The sequence below is a fragment of the Frieseomelitta varia genome, unplaced genomic scaffold (assembly GCF_011392965.1).
Source record: "Frieseomelitta varia isolate USP_RPSP 00005682 unplaced genomic scaffold, Fvar_1.2 scaffold_207, whole genome shotgun sequence".
Lineage (NCBI taxonomy): Eukaryota > Metazoa > Arthropoda > Insecta > Hymenoptera > Apidae > Frieseomelitta > Frieseomelitta varia.
In genome coordinates, this window is record NW_025109828.1 from 174989 (window position 1) to 189873 (window position 14885).

A 14885-nucleotide genomic window follows, 5' to 3' on the forward strand; every position below is an offset into this window, starting at 1 on the left:
CAACAGTGAGTGGAAATGATCTTTCGAACGTGGAAAAATAGGACAAAACGCCCTCGGGAAGATGGGAGCTCAACTCGTTCATTTGCGGGAACTTTCTTGCGGCAGGTAAGTTCGATGGTTAACTCGCGAAAAGTGGAATTACAGAATAATGCGCACGTAACAAGCCGCATCGCGATCGAATTTAAATTTCCCCCGACTTATGATACGAAGCCTTTGCCCTCCTCCTTCCCTAGGATCCTCTTAATGTTATTTAATGGGAGATGGGGGCGAAGCTGCAGACGATGTCGCGATTAATCGGTAACCCGCAACTTCCTCCGGCACAATGCCGCGGCGTACCGAAGGAAGTCGTTTTTGTATTTCGCTAAAACTAAGTAAGTTTGAAGTATTCTTCTCCGAACGTCCCTTCTTAGAACGTCTTGTTATCTATCGAGGTAACTCAATTCTTCCCTCCCCTGCCCGCCCGGGTAATGAAATTACACGTACATAGCGAAGCAGAAATTTCCTAGATTTTACTAACTTAGAATTTTTCTTCCCGAGGCGAGGGACTTAAGAACGACGTTACTTTCTCAAACGCAAAAGTCTTACTCTACAGCGGAATCTTCAATTATCCAAATTATTATACTCATCGCACAATTTGCTAATTGAGCTAATTTGCTTGCTTTATTATTCCAGGATTAACTGGAAGTTCCAATTTAATAAACCAAAAAATTGTACTCCCTCGTCTGTTATTCGTGGTTGTTATTCGAAATGTTGTGATGCTTGAAACGAAAAAAAGAAGAATGGAAAGAGACAAGAAGCAGAAATTTTGTTGACAAGATGGAAGCGTTTCGCGTGAGATAGATGGGGCATCTGGCAAAAATCATGGCTAAAAAATGATCCGTATAAATACAATAATTACACGGTGCCGGCCAACAAGATACGCTCGGTTTTATTACGCCATAGTTTAAATGGTTTCCGAGGAAAATCAAATTTAAACGTCTTCCACGCGATACAGCGAAGAAGGAGATTTAAATAGCGGCGAGTTGAATAAGCACGCTCGACCCGGCACCGCTAATTAAATTCCAACGCAAAGAATTAACACGGAGTAAAAAAAGGATAACCTCCCAGGTCAGCTACCGCCAATTCCCAATATAACTTTCTCCGCCGGTTTCTGTGAGCCTTCGGCCTCAACCAACCGTCAGTTTCGATTTTCTACACACGTATCCTATACAGGATTCGTCGAAATTCGTGGTTCGCAGCTGAAAAGGGACGCACGGGCAATTAAACACGAATTTATTCGAGGATCTGGACAATAATACTGGAGCGATGATTCTCGATTTCTACAGCTGCTGAAACTGTGTGAAACGATACTTCGACAACGGAGTAAAAATTGAGAAGCATTCATCTGTCTCACGTTTCATCCTGTTGAAATAGAGATATTTTGATAAACGGACCTGGTAAAAGTTTCGTACGAGAACCTATTATTCTACGTACAATCTTTGTACTCGTGTTTGCGCGAGCAAATATCCCTGCGCGATCGCGATCTTACTGTTAGAGATGTCGGATCGACGCGACGTTCGAAGAATTCGAGGATCCGAGCAGAGAGGCGAGATCGTGTGGTCCAATTTTAGGGAACGCGGCGAGAAAAATAGCGAAGGAGGCGGGCACGGACAGACACGCGGTAGTACGTCAAATTGATCCATATTAATAAGAACGGTGGTTCGCGTTGCTGGATTTTTGCATAAATTTGAATCGGCCCTGGCGGCGGCAAGGGTTGCGAATTTGAATAATCGAGAATAATTCCGAAGTTTTCGCGCCGTGTAAACGGCCGGCCGGCGTAATCAGCGCTGGCTTCGAAACATTTCATGATGTAACGCCTCCTCCTCGCTCCGGCCCGGAGGATGTGCGGCTAATTAAGCCGCGCCGGCCAGCCTCACCGGCCTCCATCGGAAAAAACACACCACGTTGGCTCTACGAATTTTCCTTTACACCCACGTCCGTTTCTCTGCCTTCGTTTCTTCTCCTCTTTTCCCTTTTTTCTCTGTTTCTTCCTTTCTCTTTTTTATGCCGCTCCATCCCCCCGACTCCTGGGGTAGAATATTCGAGGGACTCGAGCGTGTTTGCGATTTTAATGAATCTTAACCACACGATCGTCCAGAATTCTCTCTCTCTCTCTCTCTCTCTCTCTCTCTCTCTCTCTCTCTCTCTCTCAGCGACGAGTCTGACATTTTCGTTTCCCTGCTCGCGTGTAATCGTTCACAGCGACGTTCGGCAGCGTTTGCGCAACGTGGTGTGCAGTCTGACCGAGGGTGGAGAATAGAAAGTATCTCGGTATCGAAGAAATTAGAGTGAAGCGTCTCCCCTTTTTAGGTTTCTCAAAATCAACTGAATCAACCTGAAAAAAATTGGTGCAACTGGATCTTCAATCAATGTTAAAGTTCATAGAAGCAAGGAACGAAATTAATGCGTAAAAAGATAGATAATTTTTGGATTATCAGAACAAGAACGACCCAAGTCGTTCCCTTAGTTTCAGTGAGAAATGTTGAAGAAACGCATTATTCGCTCTCTCAAAGAGATATTTTATTAATCAAAATATATATATATTTATAATTAACAAAGTTTAAATTAAGAATTTTGAAATCACGCACAAATGTTTTTATTTGCAATGTAGATGCAACTCGTCTTCTCGCATCTGATCTCGTACTATCCTCAGAATTTATATCCATCTGAAGTGCGTTTAAATAAGTTAGCTTTCATAGCATTTACAAAAAACCGCATTTAATTGATGGATGACAGAACGAAAGCTCCACTTTAGAATATACTATACACTGAGCTGAAAAAAACAATCACTCAGCTTAGATGCTGAAATGTGCCTTCAAATATTACAGAATGTTACACTGCACTCCGAATAACAACGCGTCATACAAGACGCACACTTATTTTTTTACAAAAATAAATTTCTATTACAAATTGCAATTATCACCGGCAACTTGCAGCACAGTAATATGACAACAGAGACAAATCGAGAAATGAAATTAGACACGTAAATTTGGACACGTTACCCGTACATTCGTTACACGAATTTGTTTTTCGAGTTTTCGAGGTCTGACTGAGAATTGGATCCTAATTCTAACTTACACGAGCAAAATACACGAGCTGCATCAGTCGACTGGAGCGTCTGTTCGCGGGAGGAGAAACGTTACGTTGTTACATCAAAGAAATAATATGCGAAACGGAGCAGGAGCAACGGCGCTTAAACAGTTTTTATCTTGGCATGCGGTAATCTGCGGCGCGGCGGCAGCGGCGGCGGCGTCGTTCCATCTCCGGCCAGATTAAAGCGAATCTTATTATATCGAATGACGAGATCACGTGATCAATCACAAAAACACACAACGGAACTGTCGTGCCTCTAATGCGAAGCGGAGGAAGACAGCGATACTCGAAGAACGGGCCACCCGTCGTGAACGTGGAATGTGGAACTGTACCGACAGGGCCGGCGATCCTCGTCTCTTCGCCCCTTATCGACCACCTTCTCCTCTCCCTCCTTTCTAACTCCTTTTCGCATCTTTTTTTCTCTTCTTTTGTCTCTCTCTCTCTCTCTCTCTCTCTCTCTCTCTCTCTCTTGTTTTATTTATCACGTCTCCTATAAAAGCAAGACGTACCCCAGGACGTAACGACACGTGTGAAATAAATAAACGCGTTAAATGCTTGAAAGTGTGTTACCTGGTTGACGAAAGACGAAACCGACTGTATATCATCTCGAATCAACACCAAAAATCTCGTTTCAAAATTCCGCGTAACTGTCCGTAAAGAGATCGCGAAACCTTCCAAGGACTTTACGCGCGATCGACCGGGCGTTTAATTTTTCACGCGTGTATCATCCGCACGAGGTTCGATCGACTTCCTAACTCGGGACATTATTATTACGAGGTGGAACGGACTATTTACGAGTACCTAACGCGGCCTTGGTGATCCTTCTCTTTTTCTCTCTCTCTCTCTCTCTCTCTCTCCTCCTCTTCTCCCGTTCCCCGTCCCTTTCCGCGCCGGTCAAATGAAATTTTTCCTTTCACGAAATCCTGTTACCTCTGGGACTCTCCCGGCTTGTTTCGTGCCCCTTGGTCTCCCGTCCTGTTATGGTCTATCCCATTATAATTCCGAGCATGCACGCTCGGTCGTCCGTACGTCCTCCAGAGAGATGGAAGAGTGTAAAACGTCGGACACCTGGGCAGAGAGTTTAGCCGGGTATTGTCAGGAGACAAATATGAGTTAATACGTCATCCAGGGACCTATTCAGGGCCCAGCGCCGACGAGAATGGTGATCACGAATTGGCCGGCGTATAAATGTGTTTTAATTGTTCTCTTCCCTCCCTCTCTCTCTCTCTTTCTCTCTCTCTCTCTCTCTCTCTCTCTTCTCTTTCTATAAAGCTGACCCGCACGTTTCCCTCTCGCTCGTCCAATCCGCTCGCTCTCGCGCGTCTCCCGTTCCTTTTTCTCCTTCGTCTCCTCTCCTCTGTTCCGCTTTGTTCTCCATCTCGGGCCTGGATCCCGTTCGAGGAACGTCGTTCGCGGAGACAAGCCGAGATGTGAAACATAATAAGAGACGGCTTTTGAAGAATTTCCTATTATCTTATTGTCGGCCCGAACGCCCTTTTGTATCCTACTGATTCCCCGTGAAACGGGCGTCTCGTCGTTCGGAGCCCGTGTTTTTTTTTTTTTTGATTATACTGTATTTGACGCGTGGGCCGATTTTACTTTTTTAGTGGAAAAGAAATTGAAACGTTTTCAATTATTTTCTGCATTCTGTTTCTTGGCTGGATGTCAGTCGCTTCGTTGGATCGTTACGTATTATGTTAGATTTGCTCCGAAAGTTCCTTTCGTCTTATTGATGAATCATGTATACGCAATGTTTCCATTGCCATTGAGTTACATATGACCCTATTCTCATCGGGATTACGTCTCGAAGTGTATTTTTTTGTCATTTGTCGAACGGCATATGCGTTTCCGATCACTAGGGCAACGCTAGGTCGCATGTATTTTTAGTTGTTAGAAATAAATCCATGCTCTCCGGATATTGCCCCGTCTGACTATTACCTGCTCGTTTCAATGAAAAATTTCTTCTTTGAAGAAGAAATAGCGGTGAAAGATTTGATTCGACAAACGATGTAAAAGTACAACAAGTTGAGCAACATTTCAAGTTAAGAAAGTTAATGTAATTTATGTAAAACATAAAAAATTATACATCGTTCGGTTAATAAATCGAAAGAATCAATCTGTACGAGTCTATTAAATATAATTTGGAGTAAAATTTCTACATTTCAAAAAATAAAACTGTGTATTAAAAAAAAAAAAGAAGAAAATAAAAGATTTTTCACGAGATTGCCGCTCTCTTTAGCCCTTACAAAGGAGGAAAATGTACAGTCAAAGTATTTGCAACAGTTTTCAGTTGCATGAAAATAAAAAGCGAGCGAGAAATACAACTTGAAATTTTTCGAACGTTGATTTTCAAAGGTGTTATAAACACTTTTTCCCCGGGTATGATCCGCGCGAGCATCGCAATTGAAAAACTGTTAATGACACCGTGGGCAACAGCACGTGTTGCTCTCCAACGATAGAACGATACCGCGGATGAAATTGTCCAATAAATTACTCCGAACGCTGGACCGGCCGAGTTTCAACTTCATTCGGCTGATAATAGCTCGCGCGAAAACTTGATTTCCGTAAATCAGGATAAAAATATTTGCGGTCTCGCGGTTCGCGAGTTGCTTTCCCTCTCTCTCCTTTTTTCCTCTCTTTTTTCTCTTTGTTAATCACCGGCACATTCAATTGCGAATAATCTATCGATGCTATAATCACAGCTATTAACTGTTTCAAGATTTTAATCGTAATTGTGGATTTTATTATTCAGTTCATTGGCTACGATGATACTAATATCGCGCTCGTTAAATTTGATATATCAAAATTAATATCAATTAATACGCTGGGACTTGCGTGTAAATTTTGCAGCAGAGAAGCTCAAGTACAAGGAAATAATTTACAATATAATAAAGAATTATATAGAAGATATGTTATAAAAGATTTATATATTTTATAAAAATCATTCGAGTTTCTAAAAATATACTGTTACAAAAATTATAAATTTACGATATAACAAAGGAATATAAAGTCTGTAATGCAATATAATGCACGAGCGTTTATTTGTTACATTTAAAATCACTCGATTTCCTAAACACATTCTAGCAAAGATACAAGAAATTACAAATTAGTCATTTCGACCACTTTGGCCCAGCGTTGAACAAACGCAGCGAACGTTGCAAATCTTCAAGAGTTTCGCCAAAGAGTTCGTACCGATTTTGAGGATCGAGTAAGCGACTATTATATTACTAGCATCGATCAAATGCCAATACCATTAACAAACAAAAAAGATAGATCGCTGACAGATCGCTGGATCGTTACACGCGAGGTTAATTAAACGGGCGGATAAATCGGCGAACTCGCCGAGCGGCATTCTCGTCGCGAGACGCGAGACACGATTTCAGCTGGATTGTAGGTCGGTTTCATTTCTCAGACGGCTCGGCCACGGATCCAGCTCGGCACGACCCAGTTTGTATTTATCTGCGTCAAAAATTAACGACTGTTTCCCCTCTTGGCAACGCCGTGCAGGCACACACCGCTTGCCTTGAACTCTTGCTGCGAAACCGTGGCGTAACAACAAGCTTGGTAGACGAGCCGAGACCCGAAAGAACGTTAGATAAAGGTAATTTAATTGATAGGGTGGCCCGCGTGGCCCGCGCATTATGCGCGCACGCCGGGATTAATGACCGGATAAGATTGTTAATTTCACGTCGGTCGTCCATCATGTCAATGCGCGAAGATACGCCACCGTGGCCCAGGTGTGTATATCTCGACGCTGCGAGCGCTCGCTTCTGCGTGTACACGCGCGTACGTCGGGAGGCTTGCACACGATCCCAAAGGATCCTCGAAAGAGAGAAAGAGAGAAAGAGAGAAAGAGAGAAAGGGAGCAGCGTAGGCGCCGGTTTGCCGATTTTTTTTCCACGGATCGTTGCAGGCTGCTTGCAGTGTGTAATTGACTTTTTGCTCGCGGGAATTTTGTTCGGGGGATTTTTGCAAAGGCAGGAGAGGACGATAAATCGTTCGTACCTGCTTATGAGCGTCTGGTGAACGGGACACCGGGCTGATCGGGAAGGGCTGATTGACCGTGGAATGCGTAATGCGTGACCGTGTGCTGGTTGTTGGCATTAGTATTTCGATATTTGTGGCTTTCGGGCTCTCGTGGCGCGGTGAAACGAAGGTGATAAGATCTTAGAACTTCCTGGGAGGAATCCGAGAGAAATTTATGGAATTATCAAGATCAGTTTCTCTCGAAATTTAAAGTGCGGGCCATTTTCGGTAATTACTTACGAAACGAACGACTTTGGTTTTGATGATCTTGAAACATTTAATGACCTTGACGTGTAACACCGTTCAGCTTTGATTCCCGAGATATTCGTAGAAATATTTTTGTCACCCCATATTGTACCTCTAACAATTGGAATATGTTTGCGTAAGTAATATCGTTTTTTGATACTGTACAAAACTTTATTTTATTTAAGAGTTAATGCAGTTTTAATATATAATATAAATTAACAATAAACACGCTAAATGTCAATATATTTAACTAATACAGGTTATGTACATAAGGTTGAATATAGGTTATGTTATAATAAGTTAAAGTTATTGCCACTAGATGGCAATGTTTTATTAAATTCAAAGAAAACGACATTACTCGTGGGTATCCGTAATATTAATTAAAATCACCAATGTAAGCGTGAATTAGATTTAAATGTCTGTGCTAATAACTTTAGTAGAATATAAAATTTAGCCAAAGAGGGAGACACACACAATTATTTAGCTGTTGATCGTATGATAAATTTTGTTGATCCCACGCACAGAATATAGAAAACTGGCGGAAAATTCGATCAAACATTCCACGATACAAAGCTCGTGAAGCACATTATATAAGCTACAACTGAAATTTTGTTTCGACTTTTGTTCAGAATATGGCATAAAGTATATGAATATCAGTCGCGTTATTATTTAATATTTACCCTAACAATACCGTGCAGAGATATTTTACATTCCGTCAATTTCTCACTCTTTTGTCACAAAGTCTTGATTTCTCTGAACTTCAAGATGTTAGATCTACGTAATACGGCATAAAGTGTATGAATATCAGTCGCGTTATTATTTAATATTTACGCTAATAATACCGTGCAGAGATATTTTACATTCCGTCAATTTTTCACTCTTTTGTCACAAAGTCTTGATTTCTCTGAACTTTAAGATGTTAGATCTACGTAATACGGCATAAAGTGTATGAATATCAGTCGCGTTATTATTTAATATTTACGCTAACAATACCGTACGGAGATATTTTACATTCCGTCAATTTCGTACTCTTTTGTCACAAAGTCTTGATTTCTCTGAACTTCAAGATTTTAGATCCACGTCAACTCCAATAACAGCGCTTTGCTCTGTCGAATATCTCGCGATAAAACGAAAAAAAGAAAAAAAAAGGAGAAAAGAGTCCTCGATCTCGAGAGATCAACGCGGCATAATGTATTCCCTTTGACTAATGTCGAGTGTCAACCACGAAGACACGCGGCTTGGAATTCCACTTGTCGGTTGGCGGGACGTTCGATTTCGTGGGATTAACCACGAGCGGAGAAACGTGAGGGACGAGAAGAGGGACGGAAAAAAGAAAAAAAAAACGAACGGGTCGCGATAATAACGCGGCGTAAGAGGTGGTAATGGGCAGGAAACTCGTGTCCTCGAGAAAATAATCTCGGGGAGATTAGGCGAATCGTTTAGCGGAACAGCACGCTCCATTCAGATGCAAATGTCTGTCAACAGGTACCCGGGCTCTGTTCTCCTCTTGCGCGAGATACGTTCTTTTGAGAGAGCCCCGGGTCATCCTGCCTCTCCCCCCCCCCCTCTTTTCCCTTTCTCTTCTTTCACGCGTCGGAAATTTTAAAACCGATTAACCCTCTCCGCGGAGAGTTGAGAGAGAGAGAGAGAGAGAGACTTTTTACTCGGCGAGAATACTGATTCGTCAACTCGACAAACGTCTCTCCAGCACTGATTTCGAAGGATGTTTGACATTGTTCGCCGAGGCAGAAGGATGGCCATCGTCATCGATGGAAATCCTTCATTCTCAACCCTTCTCGTGACCCAGCAGCTCGCGACTCGACCTTAAGCCGAAAATACCACCGATCGAAATCCACGAGTTCGTTCCACGGCTTGGACTTGCACTGCAGCTTAATCCGAATTTAATTTACGTTCGATGTGGACTTCGAGCAGACGCGTGATCTCAAGTGATCTTGGATTACTTTGGACGAAACTGACCGCAAGCACAAGTAAATTTCGACTGTCGACGATTCCCACTTGAATGTTCAATGCCAAAGAATTCTGAAAGGTGGAATTTTTCGGTTTAGTTTTTTTTTTTTTTTTTTTTGAGAATTGAATGCGCGTAATTGAGATGGATGGGCTGTTTAATATTGGCACAACACAGAATAATAAGATAGTACAACGAGGATGAAATAAGATTGAAAAAACATTGACACGGAGCTACGAAGCTTCCAATAATAAATCACGTGGTATTATAAAGGGTTATCGTAGACTAGACATTTTGTTAACCGTGCCCGATATAGCGAACTGTTTTACAGGTCGAATGTTTTTAACACTAAACGTACGACCAGTTTAAAAATTTCATTTAAAATTCTTCATTAATTATCATTAGTGCATAACACGCACGATGTATGTATTTACAAAAGATACACTGCGACTCTTCGAATACCTTCATAGACGTTCCTACGTTACTCAATAAACCACGATAACACTCTGATTTTTCGACTGAAATTTCGGCCCGATCGGAGGCCGATTTCCAATTTCACCGGCTAAGGACGCGGAGAGGATTGCCGATAGCTGCGGCGCGCGATCGGCTCGCCGTTTCCTTGGCTGTTTAAGGGTTTTTCAACCAGGCTCGTCGATGCGCGATTTATTCGCAGTTCGGCCCGCGTTCCGAGAAAACACAGATGAAAATCTCGCGCGGCGAATGCAAAGCAGTCGCGCGCGCCCTCCGCCTGGTCTCTCTCTTTCTCTCTTTCTCTCGGCGTGTCGCTCGCCCTGCGAGATTGTATCGATGCGACCACGCTGGAAACGGGCTAAAAGGGGCGACTAATGCGCCCCGACGACTTCTAACGAATCTGCCGTGCGATTTAAAAAATGGGGGAGGAAGGGTGGAAAGGGGGGGAAGACTCGAGCAAGCGTGGCTGCCAGCGTGTTTCAGCAAGGGGAGGTAACAGTCAATGGAATAAGATTAACAGGAAATCGTGGTTCGCACCTGCGCGTCCACGACCTATCCTCTCGCGCTCGTAGGCCAGCCTACAATTATACGCTTAATCTCGATTTATTGTACGGCGTAATGAGTAGCGTCGGGGGCGGAACAGATCGTTTGCATGGAAATGCCCGCGGACTCTGCCCGCGCCAGACAGAGCGTATCTCGCGCGGGGATTTATTAAAAGTAAGTGGATATGAATAGGTGAGAAGGTGGCGAGGAGGTGAACGAGCGCCGGTGCGTGCCTATTTTTAACGGACACGAAGGTAAATTTATCATGGCGCGGGGGATAATCGAGTTGATAACGGAGCTAAGTCGACGCGGCGCGACTTAGCGTGTGTACGATTCGAAATACCGCCGCGTGCGTTTCTGCTAACAACAAGATTACGATCAAACATCTCGACACGAGGTATCGAATTTTCCGAATTTTGTTTGCGAGGGAACTCGAGGGAGATCGACATCCAGACTTCCGAAGACTTTGAAGACTGTCTATCAAAATTCTACGATATTTCAGTTCGAGTATTTTCGTTCGATTTCCAAGACGTTCCTTCGGGCAACGTGGCAGACGGTTCTATTTCGAAAACTTGACCACAACCGCATGTTGCAGCGCGCAGTGGGCATGGTGGCGATGGCGGAGATCATCGGCCCCTGGCCTTGGTGAATCGTGGAAGCATAATTTTTACGGTGACCTCGCTCGAAGAGAGGAAGAGAGACAGAGAGAGACTGCAGGTATTTACGATGGCACTCGACCGGTGACATGGGTTTCTGAGACCAATGAATTTTAATTCCCTCGTGGAGGAGGCCGGGCCTCGGCGCTTGGCAGCCCCGCTGTGACACCAGCACGATGATTTAATATTTTAAAAAAATGAAAGGTCCACCCTTAATTTAAGCACGCCGGTGTGGACCGGGTCCGTGTTCCTGGCAGCGGGAGACCCAGAAAGCCATTACCCAGATATTCGATTCGACAGTTTGGACGATGCTTTCGTATATGCCGGTCCACCCTCTGCCTCCTTTCTTCCTTCTCCCCCCTCTCCTTGCTTCCCAATAATCCCTCTTCACCGAGCTTCCGATGCAGTGGACACGCGATCAAGATTCCTAGATCTCGTATAACGAGCCCGACCGGCGAAGGCCGAATTTCCCGAGAACACGAACGGGAACGCGGAGGACAGTTGGGAAAGTAGGTTCAGAGTGGATTTCTTCGATCCGAGGTACATACGTATCCTGACCGATGGCATTATTACTCACAGCTGTAATACGTCATTCCTCGGGACTTCGGTTCAGGGGATTTTAATACTGGAATCATTATCGGAATTTCGTCGGACTGACGGAATCACTCGGATTTGGCCGAGTTTTGGCTGGACTACCCTACCAAGCCACGAAAGTCAAAATTGTCTTTGCAATTGCGACGATCCTTAAACTGCGTCGACGAACGATTATTTTTCAAAATATCTGGATCGATGCCAGAACTGGACCTCGCCACTCAATTGCATAACCGATCGCAAGCAATCTTTCCGTAGAGTCCCATTCGAGACAAAAAGGAAGAAAAAGAAGCGACAAAGGTCGAGCGAAAAGATACAAAAAATGGTCCGTCAATAGGAGGGACGGTTGGCAGAGGAGGACGTGCATTCCACGCACGTGAAGGGCCCCGAACTCCGAACGCGGGGCCTCGGGGGCCTCGACTCGTCGAGCTGAGGAGAGGGTGGACACAGTCGACGGAGAAGGGGGCCGCGACAAAGGACATTCTAGGGGGGCAGATTCCCTGCTCGCCCCCGGCCACCGAGCTGCTCTTTTTTCCTCGTTTCTTCTTCTTTTTTTCTTTCTTTCTTTCTTTCTTTCTCTCTGTCTCTCCTTAGCTGAGAGACCGCGGGACCACAGCGTCTCTCGGCGTTGCCGGTTCGACGACTCTCGTGGATCTTATGGGCTGCACCATAAGGCAGAGGGCCTCCACGGGGCCTTATCTGCGGGCCCACGCAACGCGGCACGTCATGCCACGCCACTTTTTTTTTCTTCTTCTTCTCTCTTTTTCTCGATCGATCGATCGAGCCCTCACTCGGGGCTCGCTGGTCTTGCGGTAGTCGCTCTCGGCTCTCTCGCTGCCTCCTTCTCCACTCGTTGCACGAAGTATTGTTGCCTCAACGGGAGAGGATACCAGAACACCGGCCTTTCTGCGTTCCACGACGCGGCTATCAATTAAGAGATGCTCGATCGTTCACGGTTTTAATCGAAGGCCGCGAGTCTTCGCCGATAGGCGCCGGCCCCCTGTGAAACGCGGGGTGTACGAAATCGGGCTAATGCGCGCGAATCGGAAGCAAGAAGAGCGATACTGTGTATATTCACGCGAGTCACGCGTTTCGCGGTGACAAGTTACCGGTTACTGACTTACAAATTTCTCTCTTGTTTGCAGTTTTAACCGCAAACCTGCAGTTTGAGTTGATCGAGAAGTGCCATTTTTTTCCCACGCTCAATGTTAAAAATTAGTCAGGTATGAGTCTAAAGTACTTTGGCCAAAGGCAAGGTACAAATCGGAAATCAGAAAGCATAACCCACGGTCAGTTTTTAGCCAGTATATTGCAACTGTTGGATGACCAACCCGGACAATATTGAATCCATGCAAATACCGACAATGAGCTAACAACAGTCCATATAAAAGTTAGTTATAAGGGCAAGATCCAATAGTTGGTCATCTATGCTCCTTCCTCTTCCACTTGACGACGATAACCAAATATATATATAAGGACAGGCCTTAGAGACATTCAATAACATCAAACATTCTAAATCATTCTACATCATATTCAAGAGCATTAAACATTGTAAATCATTCTATATCATTCTATTTCATACACGACCACGACTGTAAGGGAACAAACTCTTCTAAATTGTAAACGTGTTGACTCCAACACAACGTTTCTACATCAACAAGTTCCACTTGCCTCGTCCGAGCAAAAGTTTTGCAAAATTGTGCAGTGGAATCTTTTCGTTGTACCGTTACAACGTTACACGATCGTCGTGGAAGCCCGAGGATAGCAGAATAGCGATAATCGGGCCAGAAGCACTCTCTCACGAGGCTCCCTTTCCATATTCCGTTCACGCCAGTACGTAGCAGCGCGCCCCCACTTCTCGGCGGCAGATCCACCCAATTCCTGATCGATGTAATTGAAACGTAACCCTATTGTTAAGGCGTAATTGACTGACACCGCGCAGCCTCTCGGCTCGCCAGCCTCAGCCGCGCTGACTCGATCGGGATCTCTCGAGCTCCGAGCAAAAACACCAATCAGCCAGCCGCGGGCAAAAAACTCGAGCTCGAGCTCGGTAAAGCGACTAGACTCGCCGTTCTCTCTAACCCCTCTCTCGGCTTGGCCTTTTCCACGATCGTCTTCTTCGTCTTCTGCCGAGGTGGCTCGTCGTCGTCCCCTGGTGTTATTTCACGGACGTTTCCAACCGAAAGGACGAAAGAAACAGAGAAAACCGATCGGTCCCCCGTTTCTCCGCAGAGACGCGAGACGTTTCAAACTTATCCGCGACTGTCGATTTGTCAACCGTGAAACCTCGGTCGCGACTCGTCGTTCTCGTCGAAAGAAAGGGGGGGAAAAAAAAAAGAAAAAACACGGCTGGTTATCGCGATCGCGAGCAACACGGAGAATAAAACCAAGAGAGGGGAAAAAGAGGCCGATTACCGTTATACCAACAGGGCGGACAGGTTTCGGCGCGAGAAACGCGGCAGATATTTAAGCGGCGATAAGCAGGCAAGACCGTAGGCAAGAAAGTGTCGTCTCGGAGCGGAGCGGAGCGTTTTCGTCGCGGGGACGAGCGATCGTTGGACCGGCGCGTACGTAACCGGCCGGATCGGGATCCAGACCGGGTGCCAGGCAAAAAGTTAATAAAGATCTCCCTCCAACGAGGTAAACAATTCCCTCGTGGCAGCGGTGAAGTCGACTGTGACGATGGCTGGTTGAATTTTCGACGATGAAGTCGTTTCAGGAAACGACCATGGCCGCCAGCTTCTTCCAGCGTAATCGTCCCGTGCGTTTCGACGAATATTTCACCCGTTCATGGCGGAGAGCAACAATTGCACCAGCGACGATTTAATTTAATGTCAAACTGATTGTAATTTCGTAGAAGAAGTCTCTCTTGATCTCGTTTTCAAGTACGAAGATTTTATTGCGACAGTCGCGAGTTCGTTTCGTTCGATGACGATTTTACATTATACAGCGGGCGAGAAAAGAATAAGAAACGTAAAGGCAATAAAGAATTTTTTTCACGACCAAATCTAACACTGGCCTTGAACATTGAAACTTTTTATTTGCAACGAGCTGTTAAAACTTGCCGCGCGATTTTTTTCTTATCGTTTCATTGAACTTTGGACCATTAGAGTTGGATTTCTTGAATTTTTTTCTGTTTAACTCTAATATTCAACGTCCAATAAAAACGTCGTTGTAAAGACTTCAATCTTTGAAATAATGGTGAATTCAGTTACGTGAAGAAAATTTTTCCACACGTTTGAATTTTTAGTTTT

General features: G+C 44.7%; 1 protein-coding gene across 2 annotated transcripts in view; it reads right to left on the reverse strand.

Moving 5' to 3' along the window:
* The window catches only part of LOC122527025 (protein pygopus-like), a 154283-nt gene that overhangs the window by 115853 nt on the left and 23545 nt on the right, over positions 1-14885 (reverse strand). The window lies entirely within an intron of this gene.